The sequence below is a fragment of the Triturus cristatus genome, chromosome 7, assembly GCF_964204655.1.
Source record: "Triturus cristatus chromosome 7, aTriCri1.1, whole genome shotgun sequence".
In the NCBI taxonomy this organism is placed as follows: domain Eukaryota; kingdom Metazoa; phylum Chordata; class Amphibia; order Caudata; family Salamandridae; genus Triturus; species Triturus cristatus.
The window spans coordinates 549,348,717-549,367,568 of record NC_140590.1 but is presented as its reverse complement, the minus strand read 5'-3'; the positions used below and the strand labels follow the sequence as shown (position 1 = coordinate 549,367,568).

General features: G+C 48.6%; 1 protein-coding gene across 1 annotated transcript in view; it reads right to left on the bottom strand.

The window, feature by feature from the left end:
- The window catches only part of LOC146810082 (uncharacterized), a 31,448-nt gene extending 22,037 nt beyond the window's left edge, over positions 1–9,411 (bottom strand). Inside the window, exon 1 of the mRNA XM_085614404.1 lies at positions 9,167–9,411. The gene's annotated coding sequence lies outside the window, so the exon portion shown is untranslated. The remainder of the gene's footprint in view (positions 1–9,166) is intronic.
- Positions 9,412–18,852: the final 9,441 nt, after the last annotated feature.

The window sequence follows — 18,852 nt, the reverse complement described above, 5'->3', positions numbered from 1 at the left end:
CTGCCGCTGTTTCTTTTTTTTACCATAATAGTAACACTTGTTGTTTACAGCGCTTAGGAAAGGCAGAAGTACAGAAAGACGCACTATAAATAACAAACTATTTGACAGGCTGCTGTGGTATAGTAAACATTTTAAAGAGGCTTTTTGCAGTGAGGAGGAGCAGCTTGGCCCTTACCCTTGCAGAACCAACAGGTTGCACCAAAGACTTTGGGGGCACCCCATCCATGCCACTTTTCTCCCTATTAACATCAGAAAAGACTGCTAAACAAATGTTTCCTCTGAAGGCATTTAACACAGATCATCCAGCATAGAAACCACTCCATGAATCTCACTGCGCCCATAGCATCATAGAAACCTGCTTTCTTTCTGAAGGAGTTTCGAGGGAAATTTGCAGATGCAGTTCACTCATGTATGTGCGCGCAGCCAGCTTTTCTCTGCACGCTATTAAGAGAGAAGCTGGGCAACAGTCTGAGTGCACACCTTTGGGGGAACATAGCTCTACGACACTCTACGCTACTCCACTCTATGACACTCAACTCCACTCTACGCCACTCCATTCTACAACACTGAACTCTATTCAACCACACTCCACGCCACTCTACTGTGCTCTACACCACTTGACTTTACGCCATTCCACTCCAATCTCCACCACTCCAATCTCTGCCACTCCATTCTGCTATATTCCACTCTGACATTTTAATTCACTCTAATCTACAATACTCTACTTTACAACACTCTACACCACTCCATCCCCTCACACTACTTTACGCCATTTCACTCTGACACTCTACTCCATTCCCGTCTATGAATCTACTATATACCACTCAACGATACTCTACACCACCCCACTCTACAACACTCTACTCTAAGGCACTCCACTCTATGCAGCTCGACTCCATGCTTCTCCACACTACTCTATGACACTCTACTCCATGCCACTCTTTGCTACTTTATTCCATGACCCTATGATACACTACTCTACTCTGGGTGGCCGAATCACCTCACTGGTGAAACGATCCATCTTAAGATCTTTTTTGTGCTCGCCGACCCTACACTTCAAGTAAATCATGTGGCTAATGAGGTGCTTCTTTGCTTCGAATGGGCAAATACTTTGTGTCTTAAGCACATGCACTTCTTTGCTTTGAAAGGAATGAGTACCTGCACTTCTCAGCAGAGGTTCAGTACTTTTAATGGAAGAGTACCAGCACTTCCTAATAGCAAGCAGGGATTATGGGATAGTGAGCACCAACACTTCCATATATCCATTCCAAAACTGTGTTATATCCCCCTTGATACAACCACAATATCAGGGAGTTCCAGTGGTCAAAGGGCTTAAACATAATATGAGAACTGTGAACCAGAGCATGATGGGGGTGGCGTCAGTGATTGTTTGGGAGGGGGAGTGAATGGGTATCAGATAACTAAAAACTTTAAAATATTCTGTAGCTATAATGTTGGACTTTCACAAAGAGTAACCGTGCATAAAATACAATGCACATACCTTAAATTAAATATAGTTAAACTAAACTTTACGGTGCAGGAGACCCAATTCTTTCCTTTCAACCTGAGGCAACAAATGGTCGTCTTAAAGCAAACCAAAGAATAGCACACCCACGAAAAAGTCCAGAATTCCTTTTGTGTGTTGGTTATTTCCTTTATTGAAAATGGTATCTTATTTTTTCATTAAAACAGCCAAGATTACAGCCAACGAGGTTCGTTCAGCTAAACAGAACTTCACCAGGGCTTATTTTTAAATATACGACAAAAATATCCCTTTTAAATAGGTTTCACAAAAAGTCAATTTTGATGCTTGCCACCTTATAATCTTATGGCACAATAGTCATCCATTCGAGCTACTTTGAATATATTTGCCGGTGTCGACGTGAAGAAGCATCTCTCGGTGTGAAGGGAGACACAGGTTCAGGTGCTGTGATTGGGGAGCAACTTCTTAACCCCAGCTCGAACGGATGACTATGGTGCCTGAAGCTTATCAGGTGACAAGCATCAGAATGGATTATTAAGTAAGAACAATGTCCACAAGGAACTTATTCACAATGATCCATTAGCAATTTTGGAGTAAAAGTTATACTCCCAGCTGATTTAATCCAAAAGCCAAAGAAAACGTACTTAATTAGTCTGGAGTACTTATTTACTTCAACAAGAGCAAAAATAATTTATTGCACAATTCACAATTATATCATAAACATTTTAGTTTTCAGGCACAAAGAGAAATGGTGAAAAAGGTGAGAATAGAGCCCAGTGAGAATAATGGTAGCCTACAAAGTGAACTAAGTGTTTAAGAGGTCTTTTTTAAAAAACAATGAGGAGCATATAAGAGTGTAACGAGTCTTTTTTGCTCTCCCTTTGTTGGAGTCGACGACGTTTCAACCCTCTCTGGGTACGGGGTCTCTTCAGGACAATATCTGGGGACTAATTGTATTCAAATAGGATTTGAAGAGTAGTAGATGGTAATATGTCTGACGAAGTTTGGAGCATCTAATGTCTCCGCTGTCTCCTTGAACACTGGCAATGCTTGACAAATACAAGGACTAATTAGCCAGTCCATATAATGATAGAACTGCTGTAGGGATACAGGATATCCGTGATCCAAGTCCGATTGTAATTAACGTTTCTGTAGTGACTACTTTTTAGAGACGAACGAGTGAAGCATTCGAGTCCGAACGAGTGAAGCATCCGAATCCGCCGCGCAAGCATCAGAATGGATACATTGTTCTAAATTGATATAAACAAAAATTGTTCACGCCTACTGGTCTACTTCAAAATGATGCATCTTTTAATTATACTATAGCAACATTGAAAAATAGTATGTAAATGTCAGTGAAATTAAATCATTCTGCAATTACATTTTTTAGGCCTCGCCTGACCCAGAGCATGTGCTGGTCTGGCGAGTCTTATTGAGAGGGCTCCAAAAAGTGCTACCAGGCCGCTTTGATGTGTGATCGCGATCACTTTCACTTTCGCGGCCGCACGGCCGCTTTGCATAGCCAATAGGTCTCGCTTTTGGGACCTTATAAGTATTTAGTTATGCAACTGTTGCATGGTCCCCATGCAACAGTCCCAAAAGCGAGACCTATTGGCTATGCCAATGCTTGTTTTTTAAACAGTTGATTCCTGTAGCTTTTCTAGCATTCCAGGAAAGTCCATACCATGTTTCTTTAAATGTGAAAAACATATTGTGCGGTTTACCAAGTGATATCGCAGGATGACTACCCACGAACAAAGTACTTGATGTCTGCCAAAAACAGACAGCTGAACCATGAGATGTCTGTCTTTGACTCTTTTGGGAACGGTTTCCTTTATGATGACTAGATCCAAGAAGCGAATGGATATGGGCACTCTTTTACTATTGTTTACCTTTCTTCCATCCCTTTCCTGGAGCAACCCCACTAGTTTGCCTTCCTTGTTTTCTTTCCTTGGAAGCTCCCCCTTTGTTTAGTAATCCTCCACAACAGCCAGTTCTTTCCATGGGGTATTACCTGGCTCCGCAGGTCATGTGTGTCTCTATTTGAACGCCCTAAGAGTTTTACACTTGAGAAACTATCGTATGCCACTCGGGCCAGGGTGCTTTGAGGCCAGATCTTGTTTACATATCTGGACCATGACTCTCCCTAAATGGTGCCGGAAGCGAAGCGACCCTAGGCATCCACATGCCATGATATGAAGGAAATGGGCTATTCTTGTTCATTGGCTTCCATTCTACGCCTGCCATCGAAGATGACGTAGAATTATGCATAAGCACCCGTTGAAGGCTTTGTGAACCTGAGGGATCCATCCTGGCAATGGAGGAAGGTTTGTAGAGTGCTGCTGCAAGCTGTATGCGAGACACCAAACGTCACTCTGGCCTGGCCTTTTTAGTACTGCCTGTGCTATTATGCTTCTTTGTGTGTGAGGAAAGCTTGTACCGTTATACCGTGGGGAAGCCTGTACCATTATGCTGTGAGGGAAGCTTGCACCATTATGCTTTGAGGGAAGCTTGCACCGTTATGCTGTGAGGGAAGCTTGCACCATTATGCTTTGAGGGAAGCTTGCACCATTATGCTGTGAGGGAAGCTTGCACCATTATGCTGTGAGGGAAGCTTGCACCATTATGCTGTAGGAAAGCTTGTATTTACTGTTATGCTGTGAGGACGAGTGTGCCGTTATGCCATGAGGAAGTTTGTACCGTTATGCCGTGGGGAAGCTTGCACCGTTGTGCAGTGGGGAAGCTTGCACCGGTGTGCAGTGGGGAAGCTTGCACCATTGTGCTGTGGGGAAGCTTGTATATACTGTTGTGTTGTGGGGAATGCTTGCACCGTTTGGCCGCGGGGAATCTTCTACCGTTATGCTGTGGAGAAGCTTGTACTGTTATTCTGTGGGTAAGCTTGTATGTACTGTTGTGCTGTGGGGAACCTTGCGCCGTTAGGCCGCGGGGAAGCTTCTACCGTTATGCTGTGCATCTCCTGTGTGTAAAGAAGCACGCACTGCTGCTACCTGTGTTGTACACGGCGGTGGGTGCCTCCTGCAGTACCCCTGTTCTTTGTGTATGGGAAGCTGCAGTGCTGTTGTCCATGCTGTACGTTGTAAATGAGGCTTCCTAAAACATGTTCTCTGTACAAGAGCCATAATGATTGGCCTTATCAGGTTTGCTCTGGTTGTTCTGCGCCAGGCACTGCAAACATCTCATGTAAGGGAGGATGTGAACCTATGAAATGTACAGTACTGCACTGACAAACAAGCTTCGCTGTAGAGCAGGGCTGCATACATGGTGTTTTGGGACGAGGAATGATATGACATGGGTATAAATGCTGTAGGGCGTAATGGGGAGGGAGTGGGGGTCGCTAGGGAATAGTCAATTAAAACCCACTCAGTCCGTGGCGTAGAGCGCATCTTTGGCGGAGAGAAATCGAAAGAGCCTCCACCACTGAGGTACCCAGAAAGTCCAAGTTCTGTCTGGAGTTCTAGACCGACTTATGGAAACGGCATCGGCGCGCGGCAGAGTCAGCTCTGAGGAGAGCGGGCCGGGGAGGAAGTGGAGCCCGCGACAGACGACGGGTCTCTGGCTGAAGAGTGATTAGCGCGCGCCCTCCACTGCGGGCGGCAGCAGCGAGAGGAGGGGAACAACCGGTCTCTGAGACTTGAAGCAACGAGACAGACCCCATTAATGCAGGCTCTAGGAGTGCATTAACCGGCGCGTGGAGACGATGTTGGGATGCAGAAGGTGGGGGTGGTTGAACAGGCACAGCCCGCTCCAGGGACCATCCCTAGTGCAGCTAGCCTGTAACAGGACCCTGCCCGAGTCACCGGCCCCTGTCCGCATTGAGTTTCAGACAATTAGTGGACAAAGAGCCCCTGAAAAATTAATGCTCCACCCCAGCCTCCTCCCCACACCCAATCTATCGCTAAAGAGCGTGTCGGTAATTGTTCAGTTCTGAGGCAGGTCATGACACCCTTCACGTGATCCTCCCCCGGGACCGAGGGATCGCAAGCCCGTCGTCACTGCCGCCTCCGGAGGGAGCGTGAGCTCTGTTCGCCCCAGGCCTGCCTCCTGCTGCGCTTGCTTCCCCAACAATGAACTCCGATGTATCATCCACCCAAAGTCTTTCATAATTCGCACTCGCAGGAGACCTCTAGAAATCCCCCCAGACTTTGATTCTTCCTGGCCTCCGTAGAACCCACGGGCACCGTTTCCCTCATATGATGATTCGTTTTGTAGGGCGGCCTACTCTACTTTCACACCAGGCCTTACCCAGTGCTTTAAGTGGGAAAAAAAAACTGGAGGTGCTCTAAAAGGGGCGTGGTTAATGTCTTGAAGGGGCGTGGCCTATCCGAGTAGGGGCGTGGTCTAAATCAAAATAACTAGCACTGTGTGCTTAAGAAAATCATGAAGTCACACGGTGAAACACTCCCGTCTGCCATAAGTGCCAATCACATGGTCCCCATACGGTGAACCATCAGCAGAGAACCTGGCATTGTGCCGGTCACACGGTTCTCTAACGGTGAAACACCCGCGTCTGCCATCAGTGCCAGTCACACGGCCCTCACACGGTGAAACACTCCCGTCTGCCATCAGTGCCAGTCACATGGTCCCCATTGGGTGAACCAGCAGGAGAGTACCTGGCATTGTGGTGGTCACACGGTTCCCTAACGGTGAAACACCAGCGTATGCCATCAGTGCCAGCCACACGGCCTCCATACGGTGACACAGCAGCAGGGCACCTGGCATGGTGCCAGCTGTGAGTTAAAATGATGCTATAAATAAAAGGCGCCGCCCGTATTTGTGTATCAACAGGAGATGAACCGTAGGCGGTTTGGTGTGCAGACACTTGGAGGACAACCAGAGAAGGAAGGGCTCTCTAGTTGTATTGGCGTGGCACCGGGAGGGGGGGAAGGGTGTGGGGGGGGAGGGGCGGTGCTCGCCTTCCTTGCAGACGGTTAGGGCTGCGCCCATTTATTAATTAGTTACACTTGTGTGCCTGTTTAGCACTCCGCACTAATCTCAGCTGCTGAGTGGCATTGTGATCCTGCCACGAGTGATCCTGGCCTCCATCATCCTCCCACCTACCTCTCACCCCCCCACCCCCTTCCCCTCCCCTCGGCGCCGGGTGAAGCGAGTCGAGTGGTTAAGGTAAACAGGGTAGTCCGAGGGCCTGCTCACCTTTACCTCCAGACGGTAGGGTGACCAACTGACATGGGTGCAAATTCAGGACAGTGAGTGTAAAAATTCAGGACAAGGGGTCAAAATTCAGGACAAAAATTCAGGACAGGAGGTCAAAATTCAGGACAAAAGGTACGTTTTATAGACACATCAGAGAAGGTTGCGCAATAGTATATAAGTAAGTAAATAGACAACTACTAAAGTACAAGTGAAAATAAGTTTACATTAGGTTGAGACAATTGTGCACTTTATGGTTTGTCAGTGTGCACGCAGCTTTAAACAAATGTGCAGGTCTTTTTGTGGTAACAAAACTGCCCCCACCCCACCTTTCCAGCTCCCAGAGAAAACGCCTGATGCCCGGTCCGGCCAGTCTGGCTTTGATACCACCCTCCAATGGCGCCCCTCATCTTCACATAGACCCTCTCTCATGTGTATTTAATTTCTTCTATAGTGCTAATCATCCCAAGTCTGTGGGGCAGAGTGTTGGAGTGCGTTACAACACGCACATATTATAAAGAGACAATCACTCATATAAATGTGAAAGTCAATGTATAGGAAATGTTGCTTAAGATAATGGGGCTTACAATGTGTAATCATACTTTCATCCATCATTCAGTCTTTCACCATTCATTCTGTCCTTCCATCCCTGTGCCACTCCATGTCCATATTCAACCATTTACAAACCTATCCATCCATCCATCATTTCACTCAGCCATCCCTCCATCCACCCTTTTACTCATCCATCCAATATCCATCCGTCCACCCTTTCACCCTATCCATCCGCTCTTCCACCCATCCATCCATTCACTCATTCATCCAGCCATTTACCTATCCAGCCATCCTTTAACTTACTCATTCATCCATCCAGTCACTCATCTTTCCACCCATTCACCCGTTCAGCCATCCATTTACCCATTCCCCTTTCACTTTCAATTCCCCTTTCACTTAGCCATCCATCCTTCCATCCACCCATCTAGTCATCCACTCATGAATCCATCCATTGAACCTATCATTCATCCATCCTTTCACTCATCCATTCATACTTTCTCTCATCCATCCACCCTTTCACTCCTTCACTCATCTATCCATCCTTTTGTCCATCTACCCGCCCTTTCACTCACTCATCCAGCCTTACATCCACCCTTTCACTCATCCGTCCATCCATTCACCCTTTCACTTATCAATTCAGCAATCCACCCTTTCACTTATCAATTCAGCAATCCATCCATCATTTCACTCATCCATCTACTCATTCTCTTGCCCGTCATCCACCCTTTCACTCATCCATCAATCCATCATTTCACTCATCTATCCAGCCATCCATCCACCCATCCCTTACTTACTCACTCACCTTTTCACATTAATTATGAGACCCATCAAGAACTCTACCCTTGCTGTAGTTCCTAAAGCAAGGGGTGGGGTGGGGCAGGGTTCACTATGCCCCTGCACTTAGGCAATCTGAAAAAGTGGAAGGCATGAGTCATGCATGATGCACAGTGCCTGGACTTGGGGCGACTGTGACAAAGTGTTGTTTCCAGAGCTTTAAGTGGGATGTAAAAACTAGGGGGGTCTCTCCAAAAGGGTGTTTAATGTAATAAAATGCGTGGCTTAAAACACATAAGCTAAAAATCGGTGCTTAATATAATGTGCCGCCGACTGGTATTTTTGTTGCTTGTGTCATTGCATCCAGATATATAATACAACAAGTAACGTTACACTTAGAACAAGTAACGTTACACCTACAACAAGCCAGAACTATTGGCTTTGTCAATGGTTGTTGCATAAAATAAAAAAGCAGCAACCATGGCTGCTATACTATAACTATAATCCTTTCCTTTGAGCTTCTTCCACTGCCTTCCTTCGATTAACTGGATTCTCCCATAGCAGCAGCATGGGCGTTTTTGCACTTACATGGGACAGAAAGCCCTGCCCTGGAGCGAGGCTGGAGGAGGCCACCGCATGCTGTGCCAGCCCAGACTGAGCCATTGTCATTCTGTGTGTGGCAATCAGCCCCACACAGAATGACAATGGGCGGGGTGGGGCTGCGCTTGTACTGTGAGGAGTGGGAGGAGGCCCCATCAGGGATCTGAGGCCTCTCGCAGTGGAACTGATCAGTTCTCTGTAATGCCTAAAATTACGGACAAAAGGCGTCCGTAAAAAGGATCCTCACGGACAACGGACGTGAGGTCCAATTTATGGACTGTCCGTGAAATTTACGGACGGTTGGTCACCCTACCAGACGGGGGTGTGTTCCACATAGGTGTGCACCCCTTTGCTACAATGCTATAATGGACGTGCCTGGTCTGCCATTTTACTTTATGTCTGAGTCTGAGCACCGGCAGTTTTTTTTTGGGCCCTCAAAACGGGTCCGAAAAAAAAAAAAAAAAGAACGGACTACCTTTAGTAGCCACGAAAATAGAGCCCGATAGAGACCCGTTTCGAGGGCCCCAAAAAAAAACTGCCGGTGCTCAGACCCGGACAGACCCGGCCCACTTAAAGCCCTGGCCTTACCTGACCGAACTGGGGTCCCCAGGACGGTGTGAAGATTCACGATCTCTCCTGCGCCAGGGACCCTCCCGGCTCCGGCCTCAGTACCCGCTCCTCCGGACTGCGCCTCAACTGAGGAGCAGGCCTTCTCCGGGGGTCGCCCTAGCACGACCACACCCTGGGCAGGGTGCTTGAGCCATAAGATGCCCCATTAGCGCCCCACTGCCGTCCTTGTGACGGACAATGGGCTGTTGCGACCACCCCCTTTATCTGGAGGAAGGGCGAGCTCGAGGCAGGGCGCGGGAGATTAGTTTATCAATGACCTGCCAGGCTTAAGTCCATTAGTTAGGGTGGGCACAGGACTGCCCGCCACGGGGTGAGGTAGCTTAAACGTAAATTGGGGGTGGGGTCTGCACTGCGCGTTTTTGTTTGGCTCGAGCTGACAACATTTCACGGCAGTCTGTTAAAGTGAAAAGCGGTTTATTTAAAAAAAAAAGTCAAATATTTTTATTTCGACGTTTCACTTACCACCCCTTTCTTTCTGTCAGCCACCCAAGAGCCCCTTCCTACCTCACTCAACTAATCTGCAATCAGTAAAGTTGGGGGTACTAATATCAAGTGTGTTGTGTAATCAGAAGCCGGCCTACAGACAAAGGAGGGTGGGCAGGGGTGCAATATGACATATTCAGGCTAGTGCTGACAGCCTGCGACAGAGGTCATCAGAATGACCGCCAGGAAGGGTCCCCCAGAAGTTGGACTTCTGTTGAGTTACTGAGATTTCAGTCTCGTGGCTCGGGAAGACTGCTGGGTCTGTAGCAGTCAGTCATATGTCGGACATTCGCCACCTGAAATACCTGTAGGGCGGGTATTTTCTGGCCTATGAGTGTCTCTGTACCGGCCCTGCTTGCTGGAGGGAGAAATATCCACCGTTTCTTATTGGGCTAGCGTTCCTTCACAGCTGCAAGCCTCGCAGGAGTCACTGTACCAATGCGGCGAGTTCACCTACCAACAAGAGGTAGATGATGGCAAACACGAGACTGGCACCACTGCAAAAGAGGGTCAGTGCACCCGCAACAGGTCAGAGACCAAACCGTGCAAATCCTACTCACTTTTTTATCTTTCAGAGCCCATAACACGAACGCCAAGTTTGCTTTGTAAGAAAAGCTAATTAAACTGTTACTGCAACTGTTGACTCTTGAGGAATGAGCACTTTCAAGACTTTGTAATAAACAAGTTACTTACCTTCGGTAACGCTGGTAGAGACTCTACCGAGCTGCAGATTCCTTACCTTTGAATTTCCCAGGCGTCTGGTTTGAGCCAGAAACTTCTGCTGAGCAATACTCCCTTGCACGTGACATCGAGTGGCTCCATTCGGCAATCCGTGACGTTGGCAGCGTCTGTAGTGTCGGTTATGATGTCACAGTACCTATATAGGCACAACCCAGGCGTGCGGACGTCAGTAGTTTTAGTTTTTTCAATGCCAGAAGCACAGAGCCACGAAGTAACTGACGTAATCGTGTGCAAAACTAGGGCCCTAAAAAGGGGAACTAGCGTAGCCCTACAATATCAGTCCACAAAGCGGAGAGGCATAGGTGGGGCTGTAAGGAATCTGCAGCTAGATAGAGTCTCTATCAGATAATGTGTTACCAAAGTTAAGTAACTTGTTCATCTGATAGAGACTTCTAGCTGCAGATTCCTTACCTTTGAATCAGATACCCGAGCCATGCCATCCTGTAGGTGGGTTGTGGACTCACATCCAAGACTAAAAAGTCTTGCAGGACTGAACAGGCAAAATGTCTGTCCCTGCGTACTTGCCTATTAAAGCAGTACTGTTTTGTGAACATGTGCAAACATGCCCATGTCCCTGCCTGACAGATGTCTTGGGCGGGACACCCCGAGCCAAGGCCATAGTCGCAGCCTTTCCCCCGGTGGAATGTGCTCTTAATCCCTCACGCGGCTGCTTCTTTGCCAAGGCATAACAGATTTTAATGCAGAGAATGACCCAGAGAGAGATGGTCCTTTTCTGCACTGCCCTTCCCTTCTTAGCACCCAAGTACACCCACAAAGAGTTGGTCATCCACCCGGAACTCTTTTGTGCAGTCAAGGTAGAACAACAATGCTCTTTTTGGGTCCAGTCAGTGGAGACACTCCTCTTCCTTAGAGGGATAAGAAGGAGCAAAGAAGGTGGGCAAAGTGATCGACTGACCCAGATGTAATGGGGTCACAACCTTTGGCAAAAAGGATGTCCTGGTGCAAAGCACCACCACGTCCGGAAAGGACATAAGATAAGGAGGCGAGCTGGATAACGTCTGCAACTCACTCACCCTCCGAGCAGATGTGATTGCCACTAAGAAGGCTGTTTTGATGGTCAACAGCCGGAGGGGACAATTTTGCAAAAGCTCAAAGGAAGCCCACCTCAGGTAAGCGAGGACCAAATTAAGGTCCCACTGCAGCATGACAAAGGGCATGGGTGGAAACAAGTGAGCCAGCCCTTTTAGAAATCTATTTACAATAGGAGACTTGAAGAGAGAGGGCTGGTCTGGCAGCCGCTAAAAAGCAGACAGAGCAGAAAGGTGACCCTTGAGAGTTTCCAAGGCAGAGCCCTGCTGGGCAAGGGTTAGAATGAATAAAATGACAGTAGAAAGATAAGCAGAAAGAGGGTCAATGGACCTTTCTGTACAGTATAATACAAATTTCTGCCAACAGCAGGTGTATACCGTCTTAGTGGAGGGCCGCCTGGCCGACAGAATAACGTTACAGACTTCGGGAGGAAGGTCAAAGGCTATCAACTGTCACCGCTCAATCTCCACGCATAGAGGCGTAGAGTTGACAGGTTTAGGTGGAGAACCCTCCCCTGCTGCTGCGACAGAAGATCCTCCCGAAGGGGCAGCCTGATTGGAGGATCGACACTCATTCTCAGAAGCTCAGAAGATACCAGAATCTCCTCGCCCAGTCTGGAGCCACAAAAATGACTTGGGCTCCTGATCTTCTTCAGAACCCTGGGTAGGAGTGGTATGTGCGGATGGGCGTACAACAGGCCTGAGCTCCCCTCGCAACGAAAGGCGTCGCCGAGCGATTGCAGCCTTGGCAACTCCAGTGCGCAGTTCCGCTGACACTGTGCGTTCTCTTCGGAGGTGAACAAATCTAACCAAGGTTCTCCCCACTGCTGAAAGAGACCATGCGCCTTCTCCAACTGGAGACGCCACTCGTGATCCGCTAGGCATCAATGATTGAGTTATACCGCCCTGGCATTCAGAGAACCTGCCAGGTGTTGAACCATCAGTGTTATGTCCTGCTGTTCCAGCCGAGCCCAGAGACGTAGGGCCTCTCGACAAAGGGTCCATGACCCCACCCCGCCCTGCTTGTTGCAGTACCACATGGCGGTGGTGTTGCCCGTGAACACCTGCACTAGCTTCTCCTAGACAGATAGAAGAAATGCTTTCAATGCCAACCGAATCGCTCGGCGCTCCAACAAGTTTATGTGGAGCTCCGACTCCGCCGGAGACCAGTGTCCCCTGATCTCCACCTTTCACAGTTGGCCGCCTCATCCCAGAAGTGACACATCTATCATGACTGTGAGATCTGGTTGCGGAAGGGAGTGGGGGTTTGCCATTGACCCAATCACGGTTTGTCAACCACCACTGCAGATCGTTTCGCAGTTCCTTTTGAGATCTGAACCAAGTCAGTGAGATTTCACAGATACTGTGCCCATTGGAACTTCAAGTCCCACTGCAGAACCCGCATACAGCATCTTGAGTGTCTTACCAACAGGATGCAAGAGGCCATGAGGCCCAACAACCTCAGAGTCAGTCTCACCGAAATCCAAGATAGAGGCTAAAATATCGGAATCATAGCGCGAATATCCTGGCCCTGCTGCTCCAGAGGATAAGCCCGAAACTGCACTGTGTCCAGAACAGCTCAGATGTAAGTGATCGTCTGAGAAGGAGCCAGGTGTGACTTCCGCACATTTATAGAGAACCCCAGTGAATGCACAAGGTTCGCCATAGTCTGAAGATGGGAGACAACTGCATGGGTTGAAGACGCCTTCAACAGCCAGTCATTGAGGTAGGGGAAGACTGACACCCCTAACCCGCGCAGATGAGCTGCGACCACTGCCATCAGCTTGGTGAACACCCGAGGGGCACGAAGGGGAGCATTGTAAACTGAAAGTGCTCATGGCCTGCCTTGAACTGCAGGTAACGCATGTGGCCCGGCAGGATGGGAATGTGAAAATACATCCTGCAGGTCCAGCGCCACCATCCAGTCTTCGTGGTCTAAGGCAGACAAGACCTGAGCCAGCGGGAGCATTTTGAATTTCTCCTTTTTGAGGGAGAGATTGATGGTCCGAAGATCTAAAATGGGCCATAACCCCTTGTTATTCTTTAGAATCCTAAAGTAGGGGGAATAACAGCCATTGACTAGTTCTGAAACTGGGACCCTTTCTATAGCTCCTTTGGCCAAGAGAGCCGTAACTTCCTCTTGGAGCAACTTTAAATGACCCTACGTCAGCCGTTCCTGAATTGGCAGACTAGTAGGAGGAAAAGAAAGGAAAGGTAGAAAATAGCCCTTATGGATGATCTGCAAGACCCACTTGTCCGATGTTATGGATCTCCAGTGGGGGAGATGATGACAAATTCTCCCACCAACTGGAATAGTGTGGCCCTGCAGAATCAGCCTTGGAGTGCTTGGAGGCTGCGGCTGCGGCTGCTGGGGGCAGTGTGGTAGACAACTTCTGGCCTCCATTTCAAGATCGGAATGCACTGTGTCCACGTCCACGCACAGCTTGGACAGTCTGTGTAGGAAGGCAGCTGGGGTAGGGCTGACAATCAATCAAACAATCAATCAGGGAATTGTGAAGCACGCTACTCACTCGAGAGGGTCTCAAGGCACTGGGGGGGGGGGGGGATTTTGGCAGCTCCGATCAGTCAAATAGCCAGGTCTTTAGTGTCTTCCTGAAGATGTTCAGGGAGGGGGCGCATCTGATGTTGACCGGGAACTCGTTCCAGGTCTTGGCCGCCATGTGGGAAAACGTTCTTCCTCCTGTCTTGGCTTTGCGGATGCGCTTGGTTTCGGTGAGGTCGGGGGAGCAGAGGTTTCTCTTGGGTATGTGGAAGGAGATTTTCTCGTTGACACAGCTGGAAACCCCTTCCGCTGCCATGAAAGAGGCGAAAGGAAGACTGTCCACGAGGAGTGGAGGAAAGGCCCAATGATCTGGCCATAGCACAAGAGTACTTGAACCTGACCAGGGCCAAGTCTACCTTTTCCCCAAAAAGCGGGTTCCATCGAAAGGGCAAGTCCATCAAATTAGCTTGGACATCGCCTGAAAAGCCAGTGGTACGAAACCAGGTATGGCGTCTCAGGGCCACCGTCGTTGAAATCGATCTGCCCAGCGAAATGGTTGTATCTAACCCACACCGTATGATGAATTTTGCAGCATATCACCCATCTTTGACAGCTTAGGAGAGCCCAACCTGGGCCACCTCCAGGACTTGTGGCATCACTTGTGCAACCGTCTCCCAAAGGGAATGGGAGAAATGGCTTAATAAGCATACAGTATTCACCGACCGCAATGCAAGGCTGGAGGAAGAATTTTTTTTGTTCCCGAATGAATCCAACCTCTTGGATTCCCTATCCGGAGGGGCAAAAGGGAATGCACCTTGGGATGTAGAGGCCTGCACCACCAAACTCTCTGTGGTGGGGTGTTGGCTGAGGAACTTTGGGTCGCCCGGAGCTGGTCGATGGCAGCGTGCAATCGTCCTATTCACAGGAGCCCCTGTGCTAGGTTTGGACCAAGTTCCTAGAAGGACATCCATAAGTGCTTCATTAAAGGGCAATAGGGGTTCGTCGAAGCGCCTCAGTCAGGAGATTAGTCCTGACTTGCACGGAGGGCAGCTCGAGTCTGAGGACCTCAGCTGCCCTCTTTACCACCATGGCATAGGACGCTCCCTCCTCTGTAGCCATCGTAGGAGGGGAAAGTATGCCAGTATCTGGGAAAGTATCCAGACCAATGGCCTCCCCAAGTTTCTCATACCTGTCCAAATTCTCCTCAGAGACTTCCTGAATCTCATGAGGGTCCCCAGGCCACTCCAATTCCTCTCCTGGGCCAAGCACATCTACAAAGTACTCAGGCGACAACATAGAACCTATGGGTTCTGTCGACGTCGGAATCGGTGTCGATCTACGCCGTTCTGGTTCCCTGTCTTTGGAGCTGAGGATAGGGCTTGCGCCTCCAACGGGCATCGGTGACGTCGCAGGTACCAACTTCAGATTAGACACTGGTAAGGTCGCGTTGGCACGACTGGCGTCGAACCGGATCCAGGATCGGATCCCTGAGGCCCCACCGGTGTCTAGGCCAGAGCCACCGACTTCTAACCCAGTGGGGCCCCTTCCGACCCCGCGGGGCCTGAAGGCACTCCAGTGGGGTCGTTCCACTCAAACATGTGGCGCAAAGCCTAATAATTTTTTTTATTTGAGCGGGAGTCGCTCCTGCTCCCGGAAAGGGGGGGGGAGGCGTAAAGTCGACTCTGGCTCCGGTTCCGCGGAACCATGCCTAGAGCGTCGGTGCGCCTTACCTCTTTCGACGATGGATGTCAGTTGAGGCAAAGAAGAAGTCCGCTTGGACTTCTTCTTCTTGTGCCTCTTCCCTGAGTGCCCCAAGGACCTCGAATGGGAGGAAGAGGACTTAGGGCTCTGGGAGCGGTCCCGCGACCTCCTCTTCTTGAACAGGACCATGACCTCCTCGGAGTCTCGCTTGACGGTGTCGACTGCCGGGCCATGAGTAACTTCATCGATCGCTCTCTCAAGGTCTTTGGAGCTATCACCCAACAGCCTTGGCACGACTTCGTGTCGTGGTCGCGCTCAAGACACCAAAGACAAACGAGGTGTGGATCGGTAACCGACAGCATGCAGGAACAAGTCCTGCATGGTTTGAAACCTGTCCTCCTCGAAGACATCCCTCGCACTCAGAGTCGTTTTAAAAAATGACGACAAAAGTCAGGAAAAAGCCTGCTAAAAAGCGGAAAGGGGTAGCTCTTCCCGGATCGGTGTTTAGCTGGCGCGGAAAGAAAAGAACTGATGTCTGCGTGCCTGGGTGGCGCTTACATAGGCACCGCTACATCATAACCGAGGCTTACGACGCCATGCAGAGCCAAATGGAGCCACCTGAATTTGCGTGCAAGGGGTATTGCTCAGTAAAAGTTTACGGATCCAGCCTGACGCCTGGGAAATTCAAAGGTAAAGAATCTGCAGCTAGAAGTCTCTATCAGATGCAACTTTTCTGTCCTATGCTGTTATTTGCCGACCGGTGCTGGGTGTAACTATCCCCAACCTTCCGATATGCACTACTTACGTGCTCACATTTGGCATCGCTGATGACGTCACATCCCTGGTCAGTGCCTTTCCCAGGATTGAAGCTGGGTGCTAGTGTGGGCTTGCGTCTGGTTCATAGTGGTTCCCAGTGTGGGGTTCGTCAGTGGGTGCAACCTAGATTGAGGCCTACTGTTCCAGGAGAAGACTGCTCGGTGGGTGGTCCCTGGGTGAAGCCTAGGAGTGGGTGCAGCAGTGGGGAAGTTTTTTAGTTGCTACTCGTAGGAGTAGGCCGGTCAGTGGGTAGTCTTGGGTGAAGCCTGTGATTGGGTGCAGCCTTGGTATAGTTTGCTAGTTGCTACTCGTAGTGGTAGGTCTGTCAGTGGAATTCCCTGGGTGCTGCTTGGTGGCTGCCCTCACAAGTGGCCTGCCATTGGCACTTGCCACGCTGAGTGGGTGCTTCCGTGGTGATAAACATTACTAAGTTCCTTCCAGGAGGCCAGCCAGTAAAACGTGGGTGAGGCTTGCGGTTTGTCTTGGGTGAGACTGATCAATGGGTGTAGCTTAGAAAGGACTGTGAATTGAGGTATGTAGGTGAGGCAGATCAGGGCTTGCCACTTGACAAGGACTATGAGTGGGTGCTCTCTAATTCCAGAGGATCGGTGGCTGATCTCTGGTGAGGTTGGTGTAATCTGAGTGGATCCATCAGTGGATGTTTCCTGGGTGCTTCTCATGTGATGTCAGACGCTGCTCCTGGTCTGGTACGTGTTAGGGGTTGCTTCATCTGTGAAGCCTGTCAGTGGGTACATCCACTGTGAGAAAGCCCACGGAGACCTCCCAGTGAGTCCTACCCTGTGGGTCCCCTGAGTAAACTAGTCATTAATTTCTCATTGGAAGCCACTATTCAATGGATACACCCTGTGTGAAGCCTGTAAGTGAGTGACTTGTTGTTTGGTACGTGCTGATGGTGCAATGAGACCGCGCTTTGTTGGTGATGTTATACAGATTTAATCTGCTAACTCTACTACGGACAGGCCTCCTTCTCTGAAGTGCTACTCTGCCAAAGCTCCAGTTCTTCCTCCTTCTTCTCTTGACTGTCCTTTTCCAAATCTTTCTCCCTCAGCTCTCTCTCCTGTTGGGGAGTGAATGTTGTTCCCGCTCCAGTTGAAGACTGTCACTGTTGTGATATTACATATTAGACCAACAACTGGATTCTCTCTGGTGAGGGCTAGTGTGAGACCTGCTGTTATTAGAGCTTTCTTGAGTGAAGACAAGGTTTGCAACATTTCTCAAGAGAAAAATGGCACCCATTTATTAATGCTTTGAAATGCTGTTAAGTCCAAGAACTGGTAGTTGAACTCAACGTGGCGTAAATAATCATCTGTATTCTTTTGCAGGCCCTGCCTATATATGTCGCTTATTGGTGGTCTATCTTGTTTATGTCACTTGCTTTATTTATTAGCTGGCTTTCCTTCCTCTTTTTGGGCCTGATTCCCAAAGGCAACATACACTTTTGAATATGTTTACTACTTTTCAATTTTCACGAACATCATTTTTGTAGTAACTTACACTTTTGAAGTAACTTAGATTTACACTTTTGTTGTAAGTCCAGCACTACATGTGGCCAAGAACTGGTACACAATCTCAGAAGGTAGATATTCAAAGTATTTATAGGGAGTTGACTCACCTTTTAAGTTATACCATTGTATCAAGAGAAAGTTAACATACTTAACTTTAGAAGGCATTCTCCCTTGTCTAACCAAAACCACTGCTACTGTAAAACCCTCCAATAGAAAAAAATGGAGGTAGGCACTTAAAGTAAAACCCCATAGGAAATAATGTCACATTAAATCAAATTAAAATATTAAAAATAGTAAAAAATATAAGTAAATGCCTAATGTGTGGGGGGTGACGGGGCTGGGGAGAGGAGGACAAACGGGGGTGACTCTAGCACTCATGATCGCCAAAAGAAATATAACACGAGCATGGGGCTCAGACATGATTCCCTCCCTGAGGGACTGGAAGAGGGATATGGACTGGTGTATGGCGGCGGAGAAAAACAGTTCATACCAATAGAGGATGCCCCCAGAAATGGAGGAAGGTGTGGAACAAGTGGAATGAGTTCAGGGGCAACCCATGTACGGCTCCAATGCCCCAGAGGAGGCAGGAGGAAATACATGAGGAAATTGATAAATAAGGGAATAACAGGTGGGATACATTATAAAGGTCACTAGAAATGTAAATGATGTAACCAGGAGATGTGACAATAAATCGCATATAAGGTGAATAAAACTTCTTTGCTGTTTTTGAAATAAAAAGATTAAACAAAAATATATATAAGTAAACCTTAAACTATATTTACTATATTTATTATTTATTTTGAATTAAAAAAAGAATTTAACAAT